This window comes from Zonotrichia albicollis, chromosome 9 (genome assembly GCF_047830755.1).
Source record: "Zonotrichia albicollis isolate bZonAlb1 chromosome 9, bZonAlb1.hap1, whole genome shotgun sequence".
Lineage (NCBI taxonomy): Eukaryota > Metazoa > Chordata > Aves > Passeriformes > Passerellidae > Zonotrichia > Zonotrichia albicollis.
In genome coordinates, this window is record NC_133827.1 from 382,288 (window position 1) to 409,171 (window position 26,884).

Here is a 26,884-nt window from a genome sequence, read left to right on the forward strand (position 1 = left end):
TGCCCGCAGGCCCATGTGGTCATGGGCGGCGGGGCCTTGTCACCAAGGGAGGGATGAGCAGGCTGGAAAAGGCCGGCAGAGGAGGGTGCCCGGGAACAGCCGCCTCCCAAAGCGCCCCCGGGCTGCTCGGGAGCAGACCAGAGCTCTGCCAGTCAGCCCTGCCAGAGGTTTGCCTGCCCGGCCCAGGAGCAATGGTGCCTTTTCCTCCCTGCCAGGGAGATGCACCGTGTCTCCAGCGTCTGGTCCTGCGACATGGCATCCTGCCTCTTGGACCTGCTCAGCCAAGGCATTTCAGACTGGGAACTGCCCGCCCTGGCATTCCTTGTGGAGGTGAGCCCCATGGCCAGCGCTGCCTGGCTGAGCTGCCTGCCAGCCCTCTGCCCTCTCGTAGCCACAGCTGCCTGGGACGGTGCCTGTGCCCTGTGCTGCTGCCTGGGCTGGGCCCTGTGCACTTCTGAGCTCCTGCCAGCTGGGCACCTGTGTGCCTGCTCTGTGCCTTTCAGGTCCTGGATTGCCTGGACTTGAGCGAATGCGGTGAACAAGTCCTGGAGATCTTGACGAGGCACCTGCAGAGCCAGTCCAGGCAGATGCGTCGCGTGGCGCTCCGAGGCCTCATGGTGCTCACTTCCATGGTGAGAAGGAGGCAGCAGCTGAAGCTGTGCTGGCAGCGTGGGGCTGGGGCAAGCAGCCCCTTGGGCTTAGCTGGCCTTTGGCAGCTGTGGCAGCTGCTCCCAGCTCTCCAGGGTCGCTCTTCAGCTGCCTGAGTGCTTCAGGACAGGCCTTTGGCCTCTGAGCCCTGCAGCAGCAGCAGCAGCAGCAGCGTGGGGTTGGCCAGCCTTGTTTTGCACACAGGATCCAAGCATGTACAGCCTGACTGAAAGCCTTGGGAAGCTACTGTGGGATAGGGATGGAGACATCGTTGAGATGACCCTCGTTGTGCTACGCCTCCTGCTGCTGCAGAAAGACCTGGCAATAGCCAGCCCCATCGCCCTGCAGCTGGCTGAGGCGCTCTGGCACCTCTTTGACAATGTGAGGCTCTGTGCCCCCAGCCACAGGCACTTGGGTGGTGCCTTGGGCCTGGCCACAGGGGGGCCTGCAGCAGCTGACGTGGAGGCCTTTTGCTTCCTTTCCAACAGGACAACAGCCTTGTGCAGCTGCTCTCCATTCGCCTCTTCCAAGGCGTGATCACGCGGGTAGTGGCAAAGGGAGAAAAGGCCCTGAAGAAGCATGTGAGCCAGAGCCTGCTCCCACTCTTCTTCCACTGCCACCATGAGGACCGGCCTGTGGCACAGGTGAGACCTCCTGGGCGTCCCCATGGCACAGGGCTCAGCTGTCTCCCCACGCGCTGGCACCTGACGGGCTCCAGCCTCCTCCTGGCCTTGGCACAGACATGCGGCTCCTGTGCCCTGGGCTGCGCTGCCATCTCTGCCTCTCTGCTGCTCTGCAGGCCTCTCGGGAAACGCTGCTTTCTGCACTAAGTGTGCTGAAGAGGAAGGATCTCAAGCAGCTGCTGAAGACCGATCAGATGTGGAGATTTGCCGAGCGCTTGGTAAGGACAGGCTGAAATCCCCAAGCCGATGCCTGGAGAAGCCGCCTGCCCACGGCGCCCAGTCTGTGGGGCTGGCGGCTGTGGCCCCTGCCCAGTGCCGCAGGCAGGGGCACCAGCCTGCGCCCCACACGCCGCTCCCTTCCCTGGGCCGTGCGGGCTCTTCTCCAGGCTCCTCCGGCCCCAGGCGCGGTGCCCACGGAGCCCCGAGCCAGCTGGGCTCTGCTGCGGGGCGGCACCGCGGCTCGCCGTGCCCTCGGCCCCATCCCTTGCCCGGCGCCTGCGGCTGCTGGCCGCGCCCCAGGGCTCTGTGGGCAGGGCGAGCGGCGCCGGCCGTAGGCAGCGCCCGGCCCAGGGCCAGAGCCCGCATCAATCCTTTCCCTCCGTGCTCTCTGCAGCTGGCAGAGGACAGGAGTCGAGCGGCCGAGCACCTGCGCCTGGCCCTGCCGTACCTGCGGAGCGCACAGGAGCCCCTGCGAGAGGCGGCCGTCAGGTTCATGGGTGAGCCCCAAGCCCGGCTCCCTCCCCGCCCCGCCCCATTGCCGCAGCTCGGCCCCAGCCCCGCCTGCTGTGCCAGCAGCAGGATCCGGGCGCGGGCATGTGCAGCCCCCACTGGCCTGGGCATTGCTGCTGCCGCCCTCTGGCAGCCGTGCCCTGGGGCGGCAGCAAGCGCCAGGGGCCCGGGCTGAGACCTGCCGGGCCAGCAGGGCGTGAGGCCTCAGGGCTGGCAGCGGCCGTGGGCGCCAGCTGTGGCTCTGAAGGCAGGACACGCTCTGTGTCCCCCAGGAATGGCCGGGCGCTACCTGACAGGGCAGCAGCCGCAGTTCCGCATCATCTGCAGCGGTGAGTGAGGCCCGCGGGCTCTCGGCGGGGGCTGCCGCTGGCAGCTGCCTTCCCTGGCCCGCCCGCCGACGGCTCCGCTCCCTGCACGCCCCAAGGGCAGCGTGGCCACAGCACAGACACCTTGCAGGGGCCTGCGACACATTCCTGGCCAGCAGCTGCCAGCTCGTCCTTCTTGGCTCCTGCTTCCTCCAGGCCGTGCCAGGAGCTGCGTGGCACGGTCGAGGCTGGAGGCTCTGCCCAGCTCCCGGCAGATCCAGCCTCTGAATGTGCCTCTGTTTGTCTCTCTGCAGCCCTTCAGGACATGACGGATGACAGCAGCCCAGCCATCTCATGCTTGGCTCTTCAAGCTCTGTACATCCTTTTAGCTGTACGGAGCGTTCCCTCCTCCCGAGTGCAGAGGATGAGAGACCAACTCCGCCGCCTCTGGGAGTCACGGCCTTTCCTGTGTGGCCGTGGCTGAGTGTCCTGCCATGGCGCTGCGGAGAACGGATCCTGGAGGCTGCGTCTGCTGGGGCCGCCTGAGCCTGCAGGGAACAGCTCTCCTCTGCCAGCACTTCCTTTCCCTTCACCCACTAGAGGAACATTTAATTGCTGTTGTTGCATAGCCGGGTGTCCAGGAGCTTTCTCTTGCTGCACAGTGTCTTCAGGCCAATGGGGAAGAGGGGAAAAAGGCTGCTTGCTCTCAGCCACTTGCCCAAGTGTGCGGTGTGGAAGGGACTGTGGCCAAACGGCCCTTGGCTTTTGGTGGTAAGGCTGAATGACTTCAGGTCCTTTCAGGACAGGCACTCCAGCTCTAGCTCCTGTTCCCCCAAGTGAGTTTCCAGGTGCAGGCTCAGAGGTGCAGCCCCAGGCCCTCCACAAACACAAGCTGCCCGCTGCCTCTTCACCTGCCTCAGCTGCTGCCTGCGCTCACGGCACCAAAACCAGGCTGTTCCTGGCCAGGGACCAGAGCCCTGTTCCTGCAGGATGCTCTTGCCAGCACCTTCCAGGTCTCTCTGCTGTGCACACAGAGCTTTTCATGCCCGCTCCCAACAGGCTTTGGAGCACAGAGCCCAACCTAGCTGGCTCTGCCACCAGCAAAACCCAAACGCAGGCGGAGGAAGAAGCAGCAGGGGCTGTTTTGTGGCCATGCCCAAGAGAGACTGGCAGGGTGCCCTCCCTCTGCTCTCCCTTGCTTGGCTTTCTGACTGGCTCTGAGCCTGGGGCTGCCATTCCTCACTTGTGGGGAGCAGAAGCACAGCCGGGATCCCGGCACTGCCTGACAGCGCTCCGGGCACCGGCACGGCCGCGTGTCCGAGTCTCAGGCACCGTGCTGCTGCTTCATTTGCCCTTAGGCACACCCAGAGCTCCCTGCTAAGCCAGGATGCTCTCTGCTTCTGCCCTCTTCCTCATCCTGTGCAGGGATGGAGCACTGCTGTGCTTTCAAGAAGCTATTCCTGAAGGCTTCCAGCATTCCAAGCTCCTTTGCCCTCCACGGATGCTTGCCATGGAATCCCTCTAAGCTGGGTTCAGAGCATACTCAGGTTGGCTTTCCCAAAATCCAGGGGCTCCATGGTGCTCAGCAAGATGTGTAACTGCACAGTGCTGTGGAACTGCACCTTCAGCACAGGGACCTTTCCAGCCTGACCTGCCCTCGTTCCTCTGTGTCCGTGCACAAAACACGGCGTGGCAGAGAACGGCAGCAGGGCCTGTGTGTCCCAGGGCCCCGGGTTTACTTCAGCTCCACAGGGATGCAGGCAAAGTGAAGAAGCCAAACTGTTTATTAATGGAAGGCAAAGCCAAGTGATGAGCCTGGAGGGAAAAAAGCTAATGGGCAGGGTCTGAGGGCTGGAGGGAGGGAGCTGTCACCAGGGAGGGAGGGAGGGAGCTGTCACCAGGGAGGGAGAGTGGAGGGAGAAAATGGTGATGGACAGGCTGAGGGCAGAGCTATCAAAAGGGAACGAGAGTGGGGAGAAAAAAAGGTGATGGGCAGTGTATGAGGGCTGGAGGGAGGGAGCTGTCTACAGGACAGGCAGGGACAGGGCTGAAGCCACAAGAACTGTGCCCAGCACCAGCTGTGCCAGGACTTCCAGCAGCTCTGAGCGGTGATGTCGTCTTTAGTGTCTCCTGGTGCTGTTCTTGGGATACTTGTTCACTGGATCCAGAAGATATCCCTAATTCTTGAGCTCTTTGGGGAAACTCGGCTTGATTTTCCAAGTCGGAGCAGGATGGGCTGGCACGTTGCCTCTGGGCTTGAAGGACTGAAAGAGAGAGGAACAGAGCCATGGCAAACAGCCCGGATCTGTGGGAATCCTACAAGACCTGAACAGGGCCATCCAAGCCAAAAGGGAGTAGGAGACTTTGGAATCTGCTGGGAGGTCTTGCTGAAATAAATGAAATGGGCAGGAGATTTTTCTCCTTTTTAATGCCTTTATGAAGGTCACCTTGGGTGGGAGCTCGAGGGGTCGTGCGCACGGCGCCGTCACTGCTGCCAGGAGTGGCAGGGAGGAGGAGGAGGAGGAGGTGTGCAGCTCTGTCCGCTGGTGCGCAGGCAGAGCCGGGGCTTCCATCCTTGCCAGAGCACCGGGAGATTCCCATTTGCGATTTAACCTTTGAGGTCTTCTTTCTAGCTGACATCCCCGGGTTAGGGTGAGAGGTTCAAAGGGCTTAGCAGACCCTGGACTCAGTTGCTTACACTTAGACATCACTTAGATTGTTTAATTCTGTGGTGGCTCGTTGTTTTAGAGCTCTTCTTTGCTGGACTTGGCCAAGTGTTTCTACATTCGCATCCAAGCTGTGTCATCACTCCCTCCTCAAAGTCCCAGGTGCCATTTTCCAGGAAGCAGCAGGGGTGGTACCTGACAAAGGGGGATTTCTAGCAATCAATCTATTAACAACAGGTAATTACAACATGAAACTATTAATAATAAATAATTAAAGCTCTAACATAGTAGCAATTGGTTGAACTTGTTGGCTCTATCACTTTGAAAAATGGACAACTTTTTACTCCTTATACTCAGGACAAAGAAATGGCTGGGGTGGGCAGAAACCTATCCCTAAACTCTGGACCACTCAGTGTGCCTATTGTAAGAAATAAAGGCATTGGAAGAGAGACTGCCTGCAACTCAAACCCAAGGTGGCTGCAGAACTGAATCAATGCAAGGGTTGGCTGGAGGGCATCCCCCCAGAAAACACTCTGCTCCAAAGAGACCTGGGGCAAAAGGTGAGGAAAATGAATTGTCTGGTGAATGCGGGTGCAACACATTCTGTATTAGATATAAAGCTGGAAGAAATTGATCCCGGTAAAGTTGTGAATATTATTGGAGCCACAAGTCAGCAGCAGAAGGTATCCTTTTTAAAACTACTATCTTATGAACTGGGAAACACAGTAGGAATACATCAGTTCCTATATATGCCTACGCCCCCCAAAATGCCTCATCGGAAGGATTTGTTGGAGAAATGAGAATGTTGTAACAGGTTCCAACAGGCTGAAATGTAATTTACCCCTGGAGGAGTTCAGATCAAAGTCAATGACAAACAAATAACCATGTTCTAAGTCTAGCTCTCATTACAGATTTGTCCAAATCAGAAGAGACACAGAAGAAGTTCTTAGTCAGGTTTGTCCTAAAGTCTGGGTGGATGGGAGTTTGCTGAGGACCTTGAAAATTGGGTAAGCCCATCCGCAAATGGAATTGTGTTACAACAGGTAGATGATCTACTTTTAGCCACTGAAACTTAAAAAGACTGGAATGGACAGTAAGCCTATGAAATGACCTGGAACTCAGTGGACACAAGGCATCGAGAAATCAAGCTCAAATAATCAAACAGGAAGTCATTTACCGAGGATACAAAACATCCCAAGCGCAGCAGGGACTAAGACAGGACAGCAAAGGGACCATAACTGAACCCCATTCCCTACTAATGCCAAAGAACTGAGAACCTTTCTAGGAATGACTGGATGCTGTATTAACCATGGCACTGACTGTGGGCTGCTGGTTAAGCCACTGTAGCAGGTGCTAGAAGACAATCCCAGAGACCTGAAATGGACACCCAGAAGTGAGAAAGCCTTTCAAAAGCTGAAGGAGGACTTGAAAAGAGCACCTGCTCTGGGCTTGCCAGATGTCTTGGAACCCTTTCAGCTTTTCTCTTATGAGAGGCAAGGGATGGCATTAGGTGCACTAGCTCAAATAGTTGGCCCATAGAAAAGGGCAATAGCATCATTTTCAAAACAACTGGATGAAGTAAGTAGGGGACAGCCTGACTGTAAGCAGTTGCTGCTCTTGTTTCAGACATCCAAGGAGCCTGGAAATTCACTCTAGGTCAACAAATGATTGTGCTTATCTCACACCCAGTAGCAGCAATTCTTGACCAAAAGGGTGGGCATTGGCTTTCACCCTCCAGATTCCTTAAATATCGGGCAATTTTGTTGGAACAATGCAGCATTACAAAACAAATCTCTTCTCTAGTTAACCCAGCAGCTACTCACAGGACAGACAAGGAGCCTTTGTAGCATGACTGGATCAAAACCATTCAGCCCACTTTATTCCAGCTGCCCAGATCTTAAAGAAACCCCAGATCCGAGAGCAGAGTCTCAGTACACAGATGGGAGTGGCTTTGTAAGAGCAGATCAGTGAAAATCAGGATATACAATTAGCATGGAGCAATAGGGGATAGAAGCCCTACACAAGTCAGGTCAGAAGACAGAGATAATCACTTTAACCCGCACCCTCTGACCAGCCTGAGGAAAAAGGATCAATATATGAACAGATTCCAAGAATGCCTTCAGCGTAATAGACGCCCATGAAGCAGTTTAGAAAGATAAAGGACTATTGGCAGCTCAAGGAAAGCAGTTGAAGTTGATTCAGAAGAAATCTTAAATTGCTGCAGTCAGTACTACTACCTCAAGAGGTTGCAATTCTGCACTGAAAAGGACATCGGAAAGGAGAAACCAACCCCAAAAGAGGGAACAGGTTGCAAAAAGAGTAGCACAACAAAGCCATGCTAAGATTCAGGCACTAATTCCCAAAGGTGAGGAATAATATGACAATGATGTATGCCATATAATCAGAAGGATCTAGAATTAACAAAGAATTTGCAAGCAGAATGAAAACATTATGTTTTTTTCAACTCCTCAGGGATAGAGAGTTATGTCAGAAAGAGCATCATGAAAACTAATTAAAGATGAACATAATTGCATACACTGGGAAGGGGATGCCTTACCTGGTTATTGGATAAGGACAACAGTAAGATGCAACCTGTACTCTAGTGTAAAGCAGGTAACCCAAGGGTGTGAAATAACGTCTTATAGCCAATCCACACACCAGGACTAGAGTTGAGCTTGGCCCAGTAGACAAGGGACAACATCCTGGACAGCACTGGCAAGCTGACTTCTCTAAATTGCCAAGAAAAGGGGGGTACAAATACCTTCTGCCTTTAACTGATACCTTCTCAGCATGACCCGAGGCTTTCCCAGCCCAAACAAATACAGCCAAGGTTTTCAACATTTTGTTAAACAATATCATGCCCTGGTTCAGAGCGCCTTTAGACATCTCCTTTGACTGAGGACCACGTTTCCTAGCAAATATTGCACAGCAACTTTGCAGTAATCTCCAAATCAACTGGCACCTATACACACTGTATTGGCCCAGGGCCAGTGGCCAGGTGGAAAAGATGAATTATCCAGTCAAACAACAGACAGCCAAAACTGTACCAGAGGCCAACCTTGGCCCCAGGCCCAGCCTTTGGCTTTATAAAGGATTTGATAAGACCAAGAACAAAAGAAAATCTGTATCCCTTTGAAATGTACAGAAGACTCTATAAGCACAACTAGCAAGGGGAAGATACTGTACAAGTTGGAGAGGGGTATCTCCAGAAGCATGTTGTCCAACTAACACAAGAGCAGCAGAAAATAAACCAACACATTTTGAGCACATGAGCAAGAGGATGCTCCTCTCCACAAATCCTGCCTGGGGACCAGGTAGACCAGGTAGAAAGCCTCTTTTCCCAAAATGGAGTCTATTTAGTACTTTTAATCACTTACACAGCCTTTAAAGCTTAAAGCATTCATCTCTTGGATACATTATTCCAGAATTAAAAGGCTTCTGCAAAAAGCAAGTGAAGTTCAAAAGTGGACCTCAGAAAGAACAGGAGAAACCAAGATGCATTTCACACGATGATCGTCTTCCCGATACTTCTAATCAGAATCCAAGCCACAGCAGATGACAGTCACTACCATAATGATCTCCTTGGCCTGCAAGATCCTGGTAGATGGAACATTCAAAAATATTCAGGACCTAACTGGCTAAAAGGGATTAAAATGGTAAAAACACTTTATGCCATTTTAAGGATTAATGACCGAGCAGTTAAAGATTGAGGAAACCCTGACTCCATGCCTGCCTTTCTTGTCCCACCTGAAAGCAGGATCTCTATGGCGTGTAAATTTCAAACTCACAAACCTCTTTCAGAGAAGATTGCTCGAGTGATCATGCGCATCTGCGACCATTCTAACAAGCAGTGCGTGAATTAATTTTCCTGTGATTCCTATCAGGATTTTTGCACTATACAAATTAAAATGGGAGACTAGAACCTAGCCAAGATAGTTCCCTTCTTCTGCAGTGCATAGGTGGGGTGGGAGGACCATCATCACACAGAGATACAGGAATTGAGCCTGCCAGAAATCTGACCCAACAAATATTGTTTCCAACAGGCAGCTCTTGTGCGACTAGAGTAATAAATTGTCCTGCTTGGACCCTGAGTACATGGAACAGGTCTCATACAGGATCTGCTTTTGAGAATTGAGTTTCATTCTTGGGATATTCCAAGCCATCATGAATAGTAACCAATCAAGCTGGAGGGGCAGCCAGGAGCACAATCAGCCTATTAGGGTATATCCTGTCCGATTTGATGGCCACATGATGGCAACCCAGATATGCATGGAATCCAATAGCACAACTGCATCCTCTGATGGGCTGAGGTACTCAGAATACTCAACTATTTGTACTGGGAACTTGGTAAAGTATCCTTTGTAATACTACCAGGGGCCAGTGTAAGGTTTCTGAAGGTTTCTGAAATGATTGCTTAAAGGCAGGCAATGTATCTGAAGAAACCAGTTACCATGTGTTCAGGTACTCGACAAGGAGCAAAACGGAATGGGTCACACCACAGACATTTATAATTAAAATCATAACAAAGAACTTTACATCAGCAAACAACTCCGTAGAACGGGACTCATGTGGAATAATAGAGTCTTTCACTCTGGGGTAAGACAAACAAATGAACAATTGTGGCCTCTAAATCCACTGTACTCTCTGAAAAAGCTGGAGGTAAAGATACAAGCTAATATTTCCAAAATTAAACAGCAATTCTGCCCACTCATACAGCAAAGCCTAAAAGAATGGGAGCTGTGGATACATTCCCAGACACCAAATCATGGGTATAAGAAAGACTTAAGGGGATGGTTTGGGTCTGAACTGGGAGTATTAAATTCTATTGATCAGGAAGCCTTACTCAGGAAAGTAAGCACTGTGAGTTGTTATATTGGACAGATTGTAGCAGATAGGGCCTGGCGTTCGGAAGATCTCGTGATGTTACGGGAAGACAGGGCCCCTGCCCCCTTTGATAAGAAAATTAACATAGGAATGTAGCCCCCCAAACTGGATTCCGGTAACTTTCCACTTGCCCAGGTAACTTTCCATCCCCTACTAACCATAGATGGTAAAGACAGACCCCCACCTGACGTAGAAGCCCCCTAGACTATAAAACCCCACGGGAAGAGAGAATAAAGGCCTTTGATCCTCCACCACATTGGTGTCCGCGTGTTTCTTAGGCCCGAGCGACCCTGGGGAAAGGGGGTCGCCGTGCTGTTTCCTGAAACCAGGCCGCCTGCCTTGTATCAGAAGGCAACATTCTGGTGCCGAAAACCCGGGAAGCCGATCAGCGCCCGGGGAACGGGAATTCGCCTGGACAGGAGGCAGCGGCTGCAGCGGCCGGTTCCGTCTGCAGCGTGGGGAGACGTCCCCGGACCAGCAAGGAACATGGAATCCATTGCAAAGGTCGTATCAGATATGCATGCACAGTTTGGGTTAGAATGCAAAATTAAGGATTTATCTCTCGCATTGCCGAGATTGGTTAAGCTTGGGGCTATAGAAAGCCCCACGGATATCCTCCATCCAGAGGTTTGGGATGGTTGCACAACGGTCCTGGCCGAAGACACTATGTGTTCCGGCTCAGGGAAAGCCCTAAAATCCTGGGGCAAAGTTCTCCAGGCTTTACAGAAAGCTCGACAAGAGCAGGAAGCCTGGAAAGCCGCACAAACCTGCTTGCTAGCCCCCCCACAGCCCGGGGTAGGTGCGGCGACACAGACTGCGGAGATTCTTGACCCGGGCGGTCTCGCGGGGGAGGCGCGGTCGGCCGAAACCCCCCAGAGAGCGGACTCACCATCAAGGGGGAGAGGACACACACGGGCGTTCTGGCGGGGGTGGGCAGAGGAGGCGCGGAACGCGGTCGACCCCGCTGGGAGCGGCGCCGGGAGCGGTGCCGGGAGCGGCACCGGGAGCGGTGGGGACTCCCCGCCGCCGTATGGGTTTGAAGATGGCGCCGAAGCACATGGTGAGGGTGGAAGTAAGGGGACAGGGGGCGGAAATGCAGTCAGCGCGCTCCAGAATGCACGCGTGGGAGAGCGGGGAGAAGGGGCGGCCCCCGCGGTACGGCGTAAGACCAATCAGAGCGCTCTATTCAAATTAAGTCCTTATAGGGCAAGAACCTCCCCCAGCAGGAGGCGGGGGGACCCCAGGGGGAGGGAACGGCCCGACCCCCGCAGGAGGGGGCGGGGTCGGAGCCCGGCAAAAAGGCAGAGCAGCCCGGAAGTGCTAACTCACTCTGCTTCCGCCTTTGACTCTGACTCGGTCTGGGACGAAAGGGAGTCAGGGAGTTCGGATTCGGAGAGTTCGGATTCGGATTCTAGCTTTAACAGAGGGAGATCAGCGGCATACAAGGTTTCTAGTCGCAGGGCTCCCGCGTGGGTGAAGGGGTCATTAGAGAAAGACCGGACTCCGCTTACGGATTGGCGGAAAATAAAGATGTTTTGCGCGGAGTGGAGCCCGTCTGCTAACCTGGTGCTCCCAGTCCGTGTGAGGGGAACAGGCGATAACCAACAGAGGACTTACTCCCCTGTAAACCCAAAGGAAATCCAGGCAATAATCAAAGCGATTACAGACAAGGGAATTAATTCTGCCATGGTTACCACACTTATTGATGGCGTTTTCGGAGGGGATGATATGTTGCCTTTTGATATTAAACAGACGTGTAGGATGATTTTTGATGGCACGGGGATGATAGTTTTTAAACAGGAGTGGGAAGATCAATGCACAAAGGAGCTGGCCCAAGTGACAGGACCTAACCATCCACTGCATGGCTCCAGCATACAGAGGCTAATGGGCAGAGACCCCACTATGATCACCCCCCAGGCGCAGGCTGAGGGCTTGCGGGCCCATGAGGTTATGACAACCACCCGTGCTGCCCGGGAAGCTATCCGTGCAGCGGCTAAAGTAGTAGCCAGTCCATCCCCATGGTCAACCATTAAACAGAGTGAGAGCGAGAGCTTCACTCAGTTTGTGGACAGACTTCAGGCAGCACTGGACTCCTCTTCGCTGCCATCGGAGGCTAAGGGTCCTGTGCTGGCAGACTGCCTGCGCCAGCAGTGTAACTCAGCCACCAAAGACATTTTAAGGTCACTGCCACCTGAGGCTAATGCAGCAACCATGATTAGGCACGTTGCAAAGGAAGAGCATCTGGCTCCCATCCAAGCAGTAGTTCACACTGCAATAACCAGTGTGATGGCATGCCTTAAGTGTGGCCAGGCAGGCCACCTGGCAGTAAACTGTCCCAAGCCAAGGCACCTATCAGCAACAGCTCCACCACACCAAGGGGAATACTGTGGGCACTGGGGCTGCGAAACCATTGTTACAGATGCCAGACCGTCGGGGCCTGGGTGGGGTCCACAAGAGCCCGACAAATTCTTACAGTTCACCTGGGCACCCAGTGGCTGCAAAACACCCGTCTTCCTCCAGGGAAGCTTTTAACAGTCTTGCAGCCACATCACCCCAGTTGGGCCATAGGCCGAACGTGGACAGTTGTCTTTCAAGGGTCAAAAGAAAGAGTAAATGTGCGAATCATCAGGCTTCAACCGTCGGCGCCCCGAGTGGTTGGACCAAACAAAGTGATTAAAAGCGTGCCGAAAGGGAAAAACGCAACCTACCCTAAAACCCTACCCACTGGAGTCAGCAAAGTCCCAACCGGCCATGCGGAAGCCTTTCAGACAGACCGCGCCGCCAGGTCGGACTCAGACCCAATCCTTTGTATGTTAGAAGCTACCTTTATATCCCTGAATGAATCCAACCCTAACCGAATCCTGCTGGCTTTGCTACGATGTCAAACCTCCCTTTTATGAAGGAATTGCTTTAAACACTCCCTTCAGTTACTCCACAGCCGATGCCCCTCACCAGTGCAGATGGGAAACCCCTCGCAAAGGAATCACCCTGAGTCAAGTCACAGGCCAGGGCAGATGCTTTGGCAATGCAACACTAGCTAGGCAGAAAGGCAACGTCTGCACCAAAGTTGTCAAGCCTAACAGGAAAAACAATAAGTGGGTAGTCCCATCCGCACCTGGGATGTGGGTTTGCCAGCGATCTGGAGTGAGTCCCTGTGTGTCTCTTGCCAAATTTGATGACTCTAATGACTTTTGTGTCCAAGTTCTGATTGTTCCTAGGGTCCTGTACCACTCAGACGAAGAAGTGTACCACCTTTTTGAGGAACTCAGCCGGCTCCACAAAAGAGAAATACTAACAGGTGTAACTATCGCAATGCTGCTCGGTTTAGGAGCAGCAGGAACGGCAACGGGTGTCTCAGCCCTAGCGACACAGCACCAAGGACTGTCCCAGCTGCAAATGACCATCGATGAGGACCTGCAAAGGATCGAGAAATCCATCTCCTTCCTGGAGAAGTCAGTCTCCTCTCTCTTGGAAGTGGTCTTGCAGAACAGGCGAGGTCTGGACCTCCTGTTCATGCAGCAAGGAGGCCTGTGTGCCGCCTTGAGAGAGGAGTGCTGCTTCTATGCAGACCACACAGGAGTCGTAAGAGACTCCATGGCAGAACTCAGAAACAGACTGGCTCAGAGGCAGAAGGACAGGGAAACCCAACAGGGCTGGTTTGAGTCCTGGTTCAATCAATCGCCATGGCTAACCACTCTGATTTCTACCCTAATAGGTCCATTGGCATTGCTGCTTCTAGCAGTTACCTTCGGACCTTGCCTGCTGAACAAGCTGGTCTCATTTGTTCAGGCCCGCCTGGAATGGGCCAACATCCTGTTCATCGAATCCAACCAGGGAACACTGCCAGCCACAAGTCCTAACCTTGACTGGCGAAAAACTTACTCAGATGTACCAAACCCCCTTTTCCTTATCGAACTGCAACATTATACCTCATTTCAGTGTATGACTACCTCATTCATTTGTGAAAAAGGGGGGGGGAGATGTAGCAGATAGGGCCTGGCGTTCGGAAGATCTCGTGATGTTACGGGAAGACAGGGCCCCTGCCCCCTTAGATAAGAAAATTAACATAGGAATGTAGCCCCCTGAACCGGATTCCGGTAATTTTCCACTTGCCCAGGTGACTTTTCCATCCCTACTAACCATAGATGGTAATTACAGACCCTCACCTGACGTAGAAGCCCCCTAGACTATAAAACCCCACGGGAAGAGAGAATAAACGCCTTTGATCCTCCACCATAATGGTGTCCGCGTGTTTCTTAGGCCCGAGCGACCCCGGGGAAGGGGGTCTCCGTGCTGTTTCCTGAAAACAGCCCCCTGCCTTGTATCAGTAGGCAACAAGTAAGGAGGATTTTAAGTTCCTCACAGCAGAAGCTGTGTCCACTTGGCACCTACAGCCATTCAAGGCAGACTGTGAAGTCTCCAGAACAGTTTGATGTTGCAGTGTTAAAACAACTTTCTGCCAGTGCTGGTAAACTGCCATGGCTTGGCTGAACTACCTATAGCTAAAGAACCACATATGAATTTGCATTTTCAGAGGGAACTTCCTGTGAAGTTTGAATGCGCTTTTTTAGTGACAGCAGCCTATTCAACACTGCCTTGGCTCACCTGAAGCCCTCTTGGCTTTCACTGAGTGTCCACGTTCACATGGTGGCTGTTGAATTATCAGAGAAGCTGTTCCTGGTTTTTCAAGAAACTGTTCTGAATTCTCCACTAAATGCTAAGAGAGCTCTGTTGTGCTACCATTTTTGGTGAGATTTCAAATGGTTTATTTTTGTGTTATGATGAATTTTAATAATTGCTATAAGTATGCTATAGTCAAAATGAGGGAGAAAGAAACCCAATTGTTAAACTAGACTTCTGTGACTGGAATCTACAGCTGAGATATTAAAGCCCAACTGTCATTCTTAACAATTAACTCCACCCGCTGGCAATATTGGAAGCGAAAATGAACATTATTAATGAGATAACTGATCATTATTTCTTTTCCCTCCCACCATTAGAACAATATGTTGCAGTATATCAACGAAGAATAATTTACATCATATACACTGTGTGCTTTCAGCAGTGCTTTGCTATCTCCTGCTTTCCCAACACCACTTTTATGGAATTAATGCTTTTTTCCAAGTTTTCCTTTGCTGCCATGGGCTGTGTAAGGCCTGAGGGAGCCAGTACAGGCTGCAAATGTTACTCAAAATGCCCGGTTTGCACCTGAACCCCAGAGGAATGATCCACATCCCCACTGACAGGGACTTATTTGTGAGGACTTTCTGAGCACTCTGAAGCTTCTGATTCAGCTTCTCACTCAGCACAGCCCCTCCTCCTGCTGCAGCCAAAACCCTGACATTGTGGTAGAGTAAATGCCCCTCAGGCCCAGTGAGTTGGGAGACAGTTCTCTGCACAGTAAGGCACCTGCCCACCCTGAAAGATGTGCTGATATCACCTGGAAAGCCCCACCTTTGTTGGGGAAGCTTCATGACCAAGACTTCCCCCAAATTATTTCAGAAACCTGGTGTCTTTCAGTGATAAATGTTTTTGCAGAGAGGATGGATAGGTTCTGCTTAAGCTGTGCCCTCAGTCACACGTGGGAGCAACGTCACAGGCTGTGCCACCCAACCAAGCCCAGCAGGCCGGGAGGAGAGCCCGGGGGCAGCAGGAAACTGAGAGAAGGCCCTGCTCTAGAACTGAGGGAGTTGCACCAGAAGCAAACTAAGATGGTAACTTGAAGAGATTCCCTCTGTGCTCAAAGTTTATCTGAGAAGACTAAGACGGGAGCTTGTCAAAAATCCCAGGAAATATCTGGGAAAAGGTTTTATGTATGTTGGTTGTGACCAGGTACAAAGCTCCTGCGGGAAAAGAGCCTCTGCAGCAGGCTGGCTGGCTGAAGGGGTCTTACTTCTTCCTAGAATAAAGATTACCACTGAAATGAAATTTTATTTTTATTGTATGAGGGGAAAATATTTTCCAGACCTCTAAAACTAGTTTCAAAAACACAGATGTGTTGTGGAAAAAGTAATGAAACATACAGGGATTTCTCTCTACAAGAGATATTTCTAAATATTTCTAAAAATGCAAAGTGAAGACAAAATGAGGTCATTTTTTGGATTCTAAAACTACTTAGAAAAATCTTAAACTACTATAGGAATTGGGAAGAAATATTTGGGGGTGTCTCTCTACAGAAAAACGATTTTGAAATATTTCTACAAATTTCTAATATTTAAAAGTGAAAAATTAAGCAAATGGGGTTGCTTTTTCTCAGGAGCCCCATGCTGCTGCCTGCCCCCTGGGCTCCCCCAGCCCTCGGGACCCCGCCGCTGGTCACAGCAGCCCCTGCGTGGCTCCTGCCTGCCCACAGCGTGGGCATCCATGGCTGCTCCTGGCCACGGAGCTCAGCCAGTGCTGCTGCCGGCCGGGCTGTGCTGCTGCTGCCACCCAAACACTGGGGTGACGGCACCTTCCCTTTAGTGCAACAAAAGAAAGGGCCACCACCTAGACTGGCAGAGAGCAGGGTTAACTTCATTGCTGTTTGGAGGGCAGGCCCAGGGGGCTCAGGGCAGAGGAAGGGACATGTTGGTCTCAGGAGGGGCTGGAGGGTGCTGGGCTGCTGCTGGGGTCTATAGAAGGAGTCGGGACGGGACAGAGGAGGATCAAAAAAGAAATGAAAGTAGCTTAGGGATACACATGGGGAGAGGAGGTGGCAGTGCAATCTCCAGGCGAATAGGAGATTTCATTGTCGATGGCTGTTCTGGAGCCTTCAGCTCAAAACTCTTGACAGGGCTGCCCAGGACCTTCTTACTACTGGAGGAGCTGCTCCTGCTGTTTGGGTGTGAGGTGCAGCCACTGTCTTAAAACTCTTGTCCAGAGGTGGAACTGTGGAAAGAAGAGGTGGCTGAGGCCCCAGGTGCCAGTGGCACACAGGGAGCCTCCTGCACAGCCGGGCCCAGAGCTGGCAAGGCTCCCCAGCACGGCTGGAGCTGCTGGCAGAGCTTGGCCCAGCTGCACAGCTGCCCCTCACGGCCCCGGCCAGCAGGACACGGCTCTGGGCAGGCTCCCTGGCCAGGAGCGGCCCCCAGAGCGCCTCTGCCTTTCAAGGGCAATCTCGTCCCTGCTCTTTCTCCTCCCCACCGTGCTTTGCCTCTGCCCTGTGCCCCTGGAGCTGCTCTTGGCCAGGCAGTCTCAGTGGGAGCCAGCACTGGCTGCAGCCTTAGAGGGCCCCCCAGGACAAGGCCCAGCAATTAGGAGGCCAATGAAAGCTCTGGGCAGCAGCAGAACTCTCAGTAGAAGTCTTTGGACAATCATGGACTGGCCACACCTACACTGCAGCCTCACTGGGAATGTTTCCTGTCTGAAGTAAACTTTCAAAAGAAGCTGTTTGAGGGAAAGGTGAACTAAACACTCACCCTTTTCTCTTCCAGCAAGTCCAAATTTGGACAGAGCAATAGATGAAGATCAGCTCCAAGACAAGCAGGCCTGCCAGTAACCCTAGCCAGAAGCCTGTTCCCTGACAGAAACCCCTTCCAAGGCCCTTCTGGGAATCAGGAACATGTGCTGTGGTTCCAGCTGCACCTGTGGGAGCAATGGGGAGCGTGAGCCCGTGCTGTGCTGCACTGCTGAGCTGCCAGCACGGTGGATGCGGGCAGGACGTTCTCCGTTTCCCCCAGAGCTGGGGCCTGCAGGCACCTTGCCGCCCCTTGGCACAGGCTGTGCCACCCAACAAAGCCCAGCAGGCCAGGAGGAGAGCCCGGGGGCGGCGCAGCTGCTTGGGCAGTGGCTGCTTGGAGGGAGAGGGGCCAAAGCCATCCCTGAGCAGTCACTGCCAGCCCTGGCCCTCCCTGCCCCGTGACAGCTCCCCCAGCCCCAGGGCACAGAGTCAGGCCCTGTCAGGACCCAGTGCAGCCCCTGCCCAGCCGGTAGCCAAGGCTGGCTCTGGCCCTGGGCTCACGGCAGGGCTCCCACTCGGGGCTGCTCCTGTGCCTTGGGCCTCTGGGCACTCAGGGCCAGCTCCAGAGCAGCTGCAGCGGGAGGGACGTTGGTGCCCGAGTCCCCTTTTCCCCGGGGCTCTGAATGAGTTCCAGAGGCCTCAAGGCCTCAAGAGGCACCTCCAGCTTTGGCTGCGGTTAGGCCGTGCAAGGGCAGGCCCCAGTGGAAGAGCTGCAGCCACCCAGCCCTGCTGAGCCCAGCACAGCAATTACCTTCTGAGCCTGTGCCCATGCCCATGCCTGTGTTTGGCTTGGCCTTCCTTCCTGCAGCAGGGGCTGCCAATCGGCCTCTGCTTCTTTGGGGAAACACCTCCTTCTGTCCTGCCTTTTGGCGCATCACTGGAGAAACAAAAATTACACCTTAACAGATGGAACAGTTATCCATTTCTTTAATGGCATCTTCAGGATGTCATGCTTATGCAAAATCGGGTAAACTCAACAAATCATCTAGGCTTTTTCCACTGGGCCAGGGCCCACCCTCCTCCAAACAGCTGCCAGTCAGTGCTGAGCAGAAGTTGTGAGTGGATCGTGCAGGGCGAGGCCACATACGTACATGGCTCTGTTCTGGCACCTGCCATGATGCCCCCCTGGCCGAGCTTTGGGCTCTGAGCTGGCAGCTCTCCCAGGGGAAAGGCCTTGACCTACCCTCACCATCTCTCAGAGGCTCAATCCTGAACGTGGGCTGGGAAGCCAGATCACCTTTACCAACAGGCTCATCTGCAAAGAAAGGCAGGACACAACAGCTCCAATGGCACTGCTGAAGATTCTCCTTCAGGCCCGAGTGGCAGTGAGGGCACCTGGGTGATTGGTGCCCTCCAAGGCACTCCCTCAGCTCTGCCTTCCACTCAGGAGCAGGGCCAGGGGAACTTCGTGCCTGCAGTGGCCCCACACTGGGATGGAAGGAGCCCCATGCGGGGTAGTTGGGGCAGAAAGGACTCCCTGGAGCTGCTGCAGCTCCAAACCCAGCCCCAGGCAGGGCCAGGCCTTGGCAGTGGCAGCAGAAGCAGAAGCAGCTCGGGCTCCCTGGGGGCAGCAAAGGAGCTGAGAAAGGCTCAGCCCTGGGGCACAGCCTTGGGCCCAGCCCCTTCCCTCTCTGCTCTTCTCTGTGGCTGTACAGAGCACACAGAAGGACACAGTGGAATTGCACACAGGAGGAGGATGGACAGATAAATACTCCTTCCTCCCACTGACAGTGATCCTGTGGGATCCCTCAGGGCTCCAGAAGGCAGCAGGGTAAGGTTTCCAGAACTGATCAACCTTCAGTGAAGTTTAAGGGAACTGGCTCATGAGTAAGCTCTTGCCACACTGCCACCGATTATTCTGTCAGGAAAGGTACATTGAGAACTTGCCTTCAACATCTGGCAAGGTCTTCAAAGTACCATTTACCAGCATTTCCAACTAATCCAAGTCACATGCCAGTCGAGAAGGGAGCACAGATGCTACAGAACCATTTCCATGGTGTGCTGGGATCCCCTTCTCCCTTGGGGAATTGGGCACTGCCAGGGGGTGGGGTAAGGCTGCGGGAGCCGGTGCCTCCTGGTCACTCTCCATGCTCTTTGCAGGTCCTGTGCAACATGCCTGGAGGGGCAGCTGGAGCAGCCCAGGGCCCTGGGGCTCTCTCCCTCCCACACAGGAAAGCCTCACTAAATGCTTGGGGAAATCTGCAGTGCCACAGCTGTCGCTCCCAACCTCCGTCCTTCCCTCCTGCTTGCCCACTTGCCCATGGAACAGCTCCCACAGCCCAAGGGGCACATGACCAGGCCCTCTCAGGACACACTGGAGCCTTGCTCTCCCCCTCTGCCCTTTCCCCACCAAGGGCACCCTGTGCAGCCGCTCCCAGGTTTCGGGACGTGTCTCCCACGGAGGGAGCCCAGCAGGACAGCTCAGTACGCGAGTGCCCTGAGACTGCTCGGGACAATTCCTCTGGGCTGTGCCCATCTTGTGTGGGCTGTGCCTGCAGTGCCGAGCAGCAGAGAGGGCAGCTCAAGCCTCAGCAGGGCTCAGGCCCAGAGGCACAGCAATTACCTCCTTTGGCTGTGCCTGGCATCACCCTCCTTGCTGCAGGAAATGCCACCTTCCAATGAGCCCCTCTGTCCATCCCTTGAGAAAGGAAGAGGCTTGGTGGGATCAGATGGGATCATTGCTCATCTAGGTGGTTGCCTCTTCAGAAGGCAATACTTGTCCACAACATGGATAAGAATCAGGAAAATCCTGATCCCCACAGGCCTTTGGGGCTTCCTATGGCCCTCCCTCTGCCAAGCAGCCACACCTCAGGATGTGCCTGGGGACTGGGAAAATGCAGGGGATCCATGGTGCAGTTTGGGCTGCATGGCAGCTGATGCCAAATGCCTTCCTGCAGAGGCTGGGGAGAAGCTGCAGCCAGGCCAGGCTGGGAAACAGCCCTGCAGGGTGTTGAAGCACCAGCAGGGCAGCGAGGCTGCCATGGATCCCTGCCCGCTGTTCAGGGCACGGCGTGTCCAGATGTGCAGCCAAAGCCCCCGGCTGCTGAGCACCAGGACAAGGCTGAGGGAAATGCTCTCACCATTACCTTTGTGCAGTTCCGTCACCATGGTATTTGGCTCATGTGCTTTCTTGTGCCCTGTGGCTTTGTTCTTCCCTCTCAGAGGACCTTAAAAGAAAGTGGTTCCATTTCCTGTGAGTGGATCCCACAGAAGAAGGGCTCTGCCTGTGGGGTCAGCAGGGACACACTACTCACCCCTGCGATGGAAGCCTGGCTTCGGTGAAGGAACCAGCAAAGGAACAGGAAAAGTCCTCCCTGCAGACACATCTGTAACACAACAGCCACAGAAGCTTCTGTAACAGGTTCCTGCCAGGTTGTCAACAATTATTCCTTGGTGGGACAGTGAGAACATACCTGCAGGAGGTTCCAAAGGCTTCAAACCTTTATGCCCCCCATCTAATGGAGAAGCCTTTCCAGACACCTCATCTAGAACAGAGCAGAGATGAGAACATTTTTTCAGGGCATGCTGGGATCCCCGTCTGCCTCCGGGAAATGGGCACTGCAAGGGGGTCGGGTAAGGCTGTGGGAGGCAGATGTCAATGGACATGGCCAAAGCTGCACAGGGGCCTGGGAGCTCTGGGCAGGCTCCTGGTCACTCTGCACCCTCTTTCCATGCCTGTGCGACACCCTTGGTGGGGCAGCTGAAGCAGCTCAGGGCCCTGTGGGCTCTCATACCCACAACTGCAACTCTTGCTAAATGCCTGGGGAAAAGTGCATCAGGCAGTGCCACAGCTGTCCCCCGTCCGTCTGACTCTCCTGCCCTTTCTCCTGCCTTTCCCACCTTCTTCTATCTCTCCATCCCTCTTTGCCTTGGGACCCGTTCCCCATCCCAAGGGCACATGGCCAAGCCCTCTCAGGACGCACTGGAGCCTTGCTCTCTCCCTCTGCCCTTTCCCCACCATGGGCACCCCGTGCAGCCGTTCCCAGGTTTCGGGACGTGTCTCCCATGGAGGGAGCCCAGCAGGACAGCTCAGTACCCGAGTGCCCTGAGCCTGCTCGGGACAATTCCTCTGGGCTGTGCCCGTCTTGTCCGGGCTGTGCCCCCAGTGCCAAGCAGCAGAGAGGGCAGCTCAAGCCTCAGCAGGGCTCAGGCCCAGAGGCACAGCAATTACCTCCTGTGGCTGTGCCTGGAATCGCCTCCCTTTCCGCAGCAGAGGCTGCCAATGAGTCACTGCTTCCTCCAGGAAACTGAGCCTTCCGCACAGCCTCTCCATCTGCTTCTGGAGAAAGGATGAGGTACAGCTGGGTCAGGTGGGGCTGTTCCCCATTGAGGATGGGGCATCTTCAGGAGGCAATGCTTGTCACAGACATGGTTAAGAAGCAAGAAATCCCTATAAAATTTTGGTTAGGCCAAGGCCCTCTCTACTCCAAACAGCTGTCCCTTCTGATTTGACTGGCGACAGGGAAATTGCAGGGGACCTGAGGTCCGTGCTGCTGTTTGGGCTGCGTGGCAGCTGATGCCCAATGCCTTCCTGCAGAGGCTGGGAAGAAGCTGCAGCCAGGCCAGCCTGGCAAACAGCCCTGCAGGGCGTGGAAGCAGCAGCGGGGCAGCGAGGCTGCCATGGATCCCTTCCCGCTGTGCCAGGCACGGCGTGTCCAGATGTGCAGCCAGAGCCCCCGGCTGCTGAGCCCCAGGACAGGGCTGAGGGAAATGCACACACCTTGTCCTGCCTGCTGCATTTCCTTTGTCCTTTGCCTCATGTATTCAGATGGCTCATGAGCTTTTTTCTGTCCTGTAGATTTGTACTTTCCTGTTGGAGGACCTTTGAAAAACATGGTTTGATTTCCTATGAATGGATACCACAAAAGCAGAACTCAGCCTGTGGGGTCAGCAGGGACACACTACTCACCTCTGTGATGGGAGCCCTGCTTCGGTGAAGGAACCAGCAAAGGAACAGGAAAAGTCCTCCCTGCAGACACATCTGTAACACAACAGCCACAGAAGCTTCTGTAACCAGGTTCCTGCCAGGTTGTCAACAATTATTCCTTGGTGGGACAGTGAGAACATACCTGCAGGAGGTTCCAAAGGCTTCAAACCTTTATGCCCCCCATCTAATGGAGAAGCCTTTCCAGACACCTCATCTAGAACAGAGCAGAGATGAGAACATTTTTCAGGGCATGCAGAGATCCCTGTCTGCCCCTGGGAAATGGGCACTGCAAGGGGGTCGGGTATGGCTGTAGGAGCCAGATGTCAATGGACAAGACCAAAGCTGCACAGGGGCCTGGGGAACTCTGGGCAGGCTCCTGGTCACTCTACACGCTCTTTGCATGCCCTGTGCAACACCCCTGGTGGGGCGGCTGAAGCAGCTCAGGACCCTGGGTACTCTCACTCCCACAGCTGCAACTCTTGCTAAATGCCTGGGGAAAACTTAATTAGTCAGTGCCACAGCTATCCCCCTGTCCGTCTGACTCTCCTGCCCTTTCACATGCCTTTCCCACCTTCTTCTATCTCTCCATCTCTCTTTGCCTTGGGACCACTTCCCCATCCCAAGGGCACATGGCCAAGCCCTCTCAGGACACACTGGAGCCTTGCTCTCCCCCTCTGCCCTTTCCCCACCATGGGCACCCCGTGCAGCCGTTCCCAGGTTTCGGGACGTGTCTCCCATGGAGGGAGCCCAGCAGGACAGCTCAGTACGCGAGTGCCCTGAGCCTGCTCGGGACAATTCCTCTGGGCTGTGCCCGTCTTGTCCGGGCTGTGCCCCCAGTGCCAAGCAGCAGAGAGGGCAGCTCAGGCCCAGAGGCACAGCAATTACCTCTTGTGGCTGTGCCTGGCATTGCCTCCCTTCCTGGAGCAGAGGCTTCCAATGAGCCACTGCTTCCTCCGAGAAATGCACAGCCTTCCTTCCCCACAGCCTGTCCATCTGCTTCTGGAGAAAGGATGAGGTACAGCAAGGTCAGGTGGGGCTGTTCCCCATTGAGGATGGGGCATCTTCAGGAGCAAATGCTTGTCACAGACATGGTTAAGAATCAGGAAATCCCTATAAAATTTTTGGTTAGGCCAGGGCCCTCTCTACTCCAAACAGATGCCCCATCTGATTTGCCTGGAGATGGGAAATTGCAGGGGATCTGAGGTGCGTTGTGCAGTTTGGGCTGCCTGTCAGCTGATGCCACATTCAATCCTGCAGTGGCTGGGGGGAAGCTGCAGTCAGGCCAGGCTGGCAAACAGCCCTGCAGGGCATGGAAGCAGCAGCGGGGCAGCGAGGCTGCCATGGATCCCTTCCCACTGTGCCAGGAATGGCATATCCAAATGTGCAGCCAAAGCCCCCGGCTGCTGAGCCCGAGGACAAGGCTGAGGGAAATGCACCCACCTTGTGCTGCCTGCTGCATTTCCTTCGTCCTTTGCCTCATGTGTTCAGATGACTCATGGGCTTTCTTCTGTCCTGCAGCTTTATTCTTTCGTTTTAGAGGACCTTAGAAAAACATGTTTCCTTTTCCCATTGATGGATCCACAGAAGCAGGGCTCAGCCTGTGGGGTCAGCAGGGACACACTACTCACCCCTGCGATGGGAGCCAGGCTTCTGTGTAGGAATGAGGGAAGGACGAGGAAAAGTCCTCCCTGCAGGCACATCTGTAAGACAACAACGACAGAAGCTTCTGCCGCCTCTACTCAGCTCCACGGACACCATTGAGCCGCAGGAGCGGTGTGGGGATCGCACAGGGCGAGGGCACACACGTGCATGGCTCTGTCCTGGCACCTGCAGCGATGCCCCCCTGGCCGAGCTTTGGGCTCTGAGCTGGCAGCTCTCCCAGGGGAAAGGCCTTGACCTACCCTCACCATCTCCCAGAGGCTCAGTTGTGGACATGGGTTGGGAAGCCAGATCACCTTCACCAAGAGGTTCAGCTGCGAAGAAAGGCAGGACAGAACATCACCTGTGGCACTGTAGAAGACCCTCAGGGTGTGGAAGGCTCAGCCCCGGGGCACAACCGTGGGCCTGCCCCCTTCCCTCTCTGCTCTTCTCTGTGACTGCACAGACTGCACGGAAGGACACATTGACATTGCACATGGGAGGAGGATGGACAGCTAAATGCTCCTTCCTCCCACTGACAGTGATCCTGTGGGATCACTCAGGGCTCCAGAAAGGAGCCGGGCAATGTTTACAGAACCCTTCTGCCCTGACTTAACCTCTAACGAAAATGGCAGATGAACGAGCTCTTGCCACTTGGATAGTGATTAATATGTCACTTGAAAGGGAAATTCAGAACTTGCCTCCAGCATTCTTCAAGACATTCCGAATATCATTCAACAACAATTCCAAATAATCAAAGTCGCGATCCAAATCTAGAAGGGAGCAAAGACCAGACCCATTTCCATGATGTGCTGGCATCCCCTTCTGCCTCTGGGAAATGGGCACTGCAAGGGGGTCAGGAAAGTCCGTGGGGGCCAGATGTGAATGCACAAGGCCAAAGCTGCACAGGGGCCTGGGCAGCTCTGGGCTGGCTCCTGGTCACTCTCCACCCTCTTTGCAGGCCCTGTGACACATCCCTGGAGAGGAAACAGTGGCATCCCAAGGCCCCCGGGGCTCTCTCCCTCCCCCAGAGGAAACCCTCCCTAAAGGCCTGGGGAAAACCATCCCCGGCGCTTCCCGGGGAGCAGGGAGTGCTGTCCCGGGAAAGGGAAGCCAGGCTGCCAGCTCACCTGCTCGCCACGCTTGCAGCGGAGCAGCCTGGGCAGCCCTGGCAGGCAGGGCCACGGCCAGGAGGAGCAGGAGGAAGAGGCGCAGAGCAAGGGCCATGGTGCCTTGCCCTCTGCCAGTCCTGCAGCTCTTGCTGCCACCGCTGTCCTGACACCGCTGTCCCAATGTCAGCACCACTGCTGCCACCGCCACTGCTGCCACAACAGTTGTGCTCAAGCACTGACTGCTCGCTCCTTGTGCTGATGTGCAACCACCGGGTCTGGAACCTCTGTGACCTCAGAGCCAACTGTGACCTCAGCCTGCTGTGACCCCTGAGCCTGCTGTGACCTCAGCCTTCTGTGACCCCTGAGCCTGCTGTGACCTCATGGTCTCAGCTGTACCCCCAAGTGGACCCTCAAGTGTAGTAATGGACTGCCTTGGTTGTAAATATTTTGCTTCATCAAAGGGCCACTGCTCAGCAAAACCTTTGTTCTGCCTGCTGACATTTCTGGTCAGGCTGTGTCCCTGGAGATGGTCCAGGCCCAGATGATGCCAGGGAAGGAAATGTGCCCTCGGCCCAGGGACGCTCAGCATGGGCTCCCCCAGTCCTCGAGGCCCCGCCGCTGGTCACACCAGCCCCTGCCTGGCTCCTGCCTGCCCACACCGTGGGCATCCACGGCTGCTCCTTGGCATGGAGCTCAGCCTGTGCTGCTGCTGGGTGGGCTTTGCTGCAGCTTCCACCTGGACACTGAGGTTACAGCTCCATCTCTTTATTGTAGCTGAAGAGCTGGGCAAAGCTCTGGAATGGAGACGGGGGGTGGGGGACAGAACACCTTCAGTGTCATTTGGCAGGCAGGTTAGATGGTTTTGGGAGGAGGGGGACGTGGTGGACCCAGCTGGGTATGGAAGGTGCTGAACTGGTTTTGGGGTCGTGGCAGTTGTCAGGATGGACTGGGAGGGGGTGGAGGCATATTGGTGATCCCTGTGGGGAGTGGAGGAGGCTCAGGGATTCCCACAGGGAGAGGAGGTGGCATTGGGACTTCCACAGGCGGTTTCCTCATAGATGGCAGCTGTTCTGGGGTTTTCCTCTGAGGGCTTCTGATGGGTCTGCCCAGGTCCTCACCACTGCTGGAGGAACTGCTCAAGTTATCTGGGCGTGAGATCCTGCCACTCTCCTTCAGCTGCTATCAAGAGGTGGAACTATGGAGACAGGAGGTGGCTGAGGCCCCAGGTGCCAGTGGCACACAGGGACCCTCCTGCACAGCCGGGCCCAGAGCTGGCAAGGCTCCCCAGCATGGCTGGAGCTGCTGGCACAGCTTGGCACAGCTGCACAGCTGCCCCTCAGGGCCCCAGCCAGCAGGACACGGCTCTGGGCAGGCTCCCTGGCCAGGAGTGGGCCCCAGAGCACCTCTGCCTTTCAAGGGCAATCTCATCCCTGCTCTTTCTCCTCCCCACCGTGCTTTCCTCTGCCTGTGCCCCTGGGGCTGCTCTTGGCCAGGCAGCCTCAGTGGGAGCCAGCACTGGCTGCAGCCCTAGCGGGCCCCCCAGGACAAGGCCCAGCAATGAGGAGGCCAATGAAAGCTCTGGGCAGCAGCAGAATCCTCAGCAGGGTTCTTTGGACAACCATGAACAGGCCACACCTACACTGCAGCTTCCCTGGGAACGTTCCCTTCCTATAAGAAGCATTTAAAGGAAGCTGTTTGAGGTCGAGAATTACAAAACACGATTTTCCCTTCCAGCAATACCAGATTGCGCATGGCTGGAATTTTCCTTCTCTGGGAGGCAGCTCCTCCTGCCTGGCAGTTGTGTCCAACGGCTGGACTTTCCCACCCCTTGCCAAGCTGAGCTCACTGCTCTGT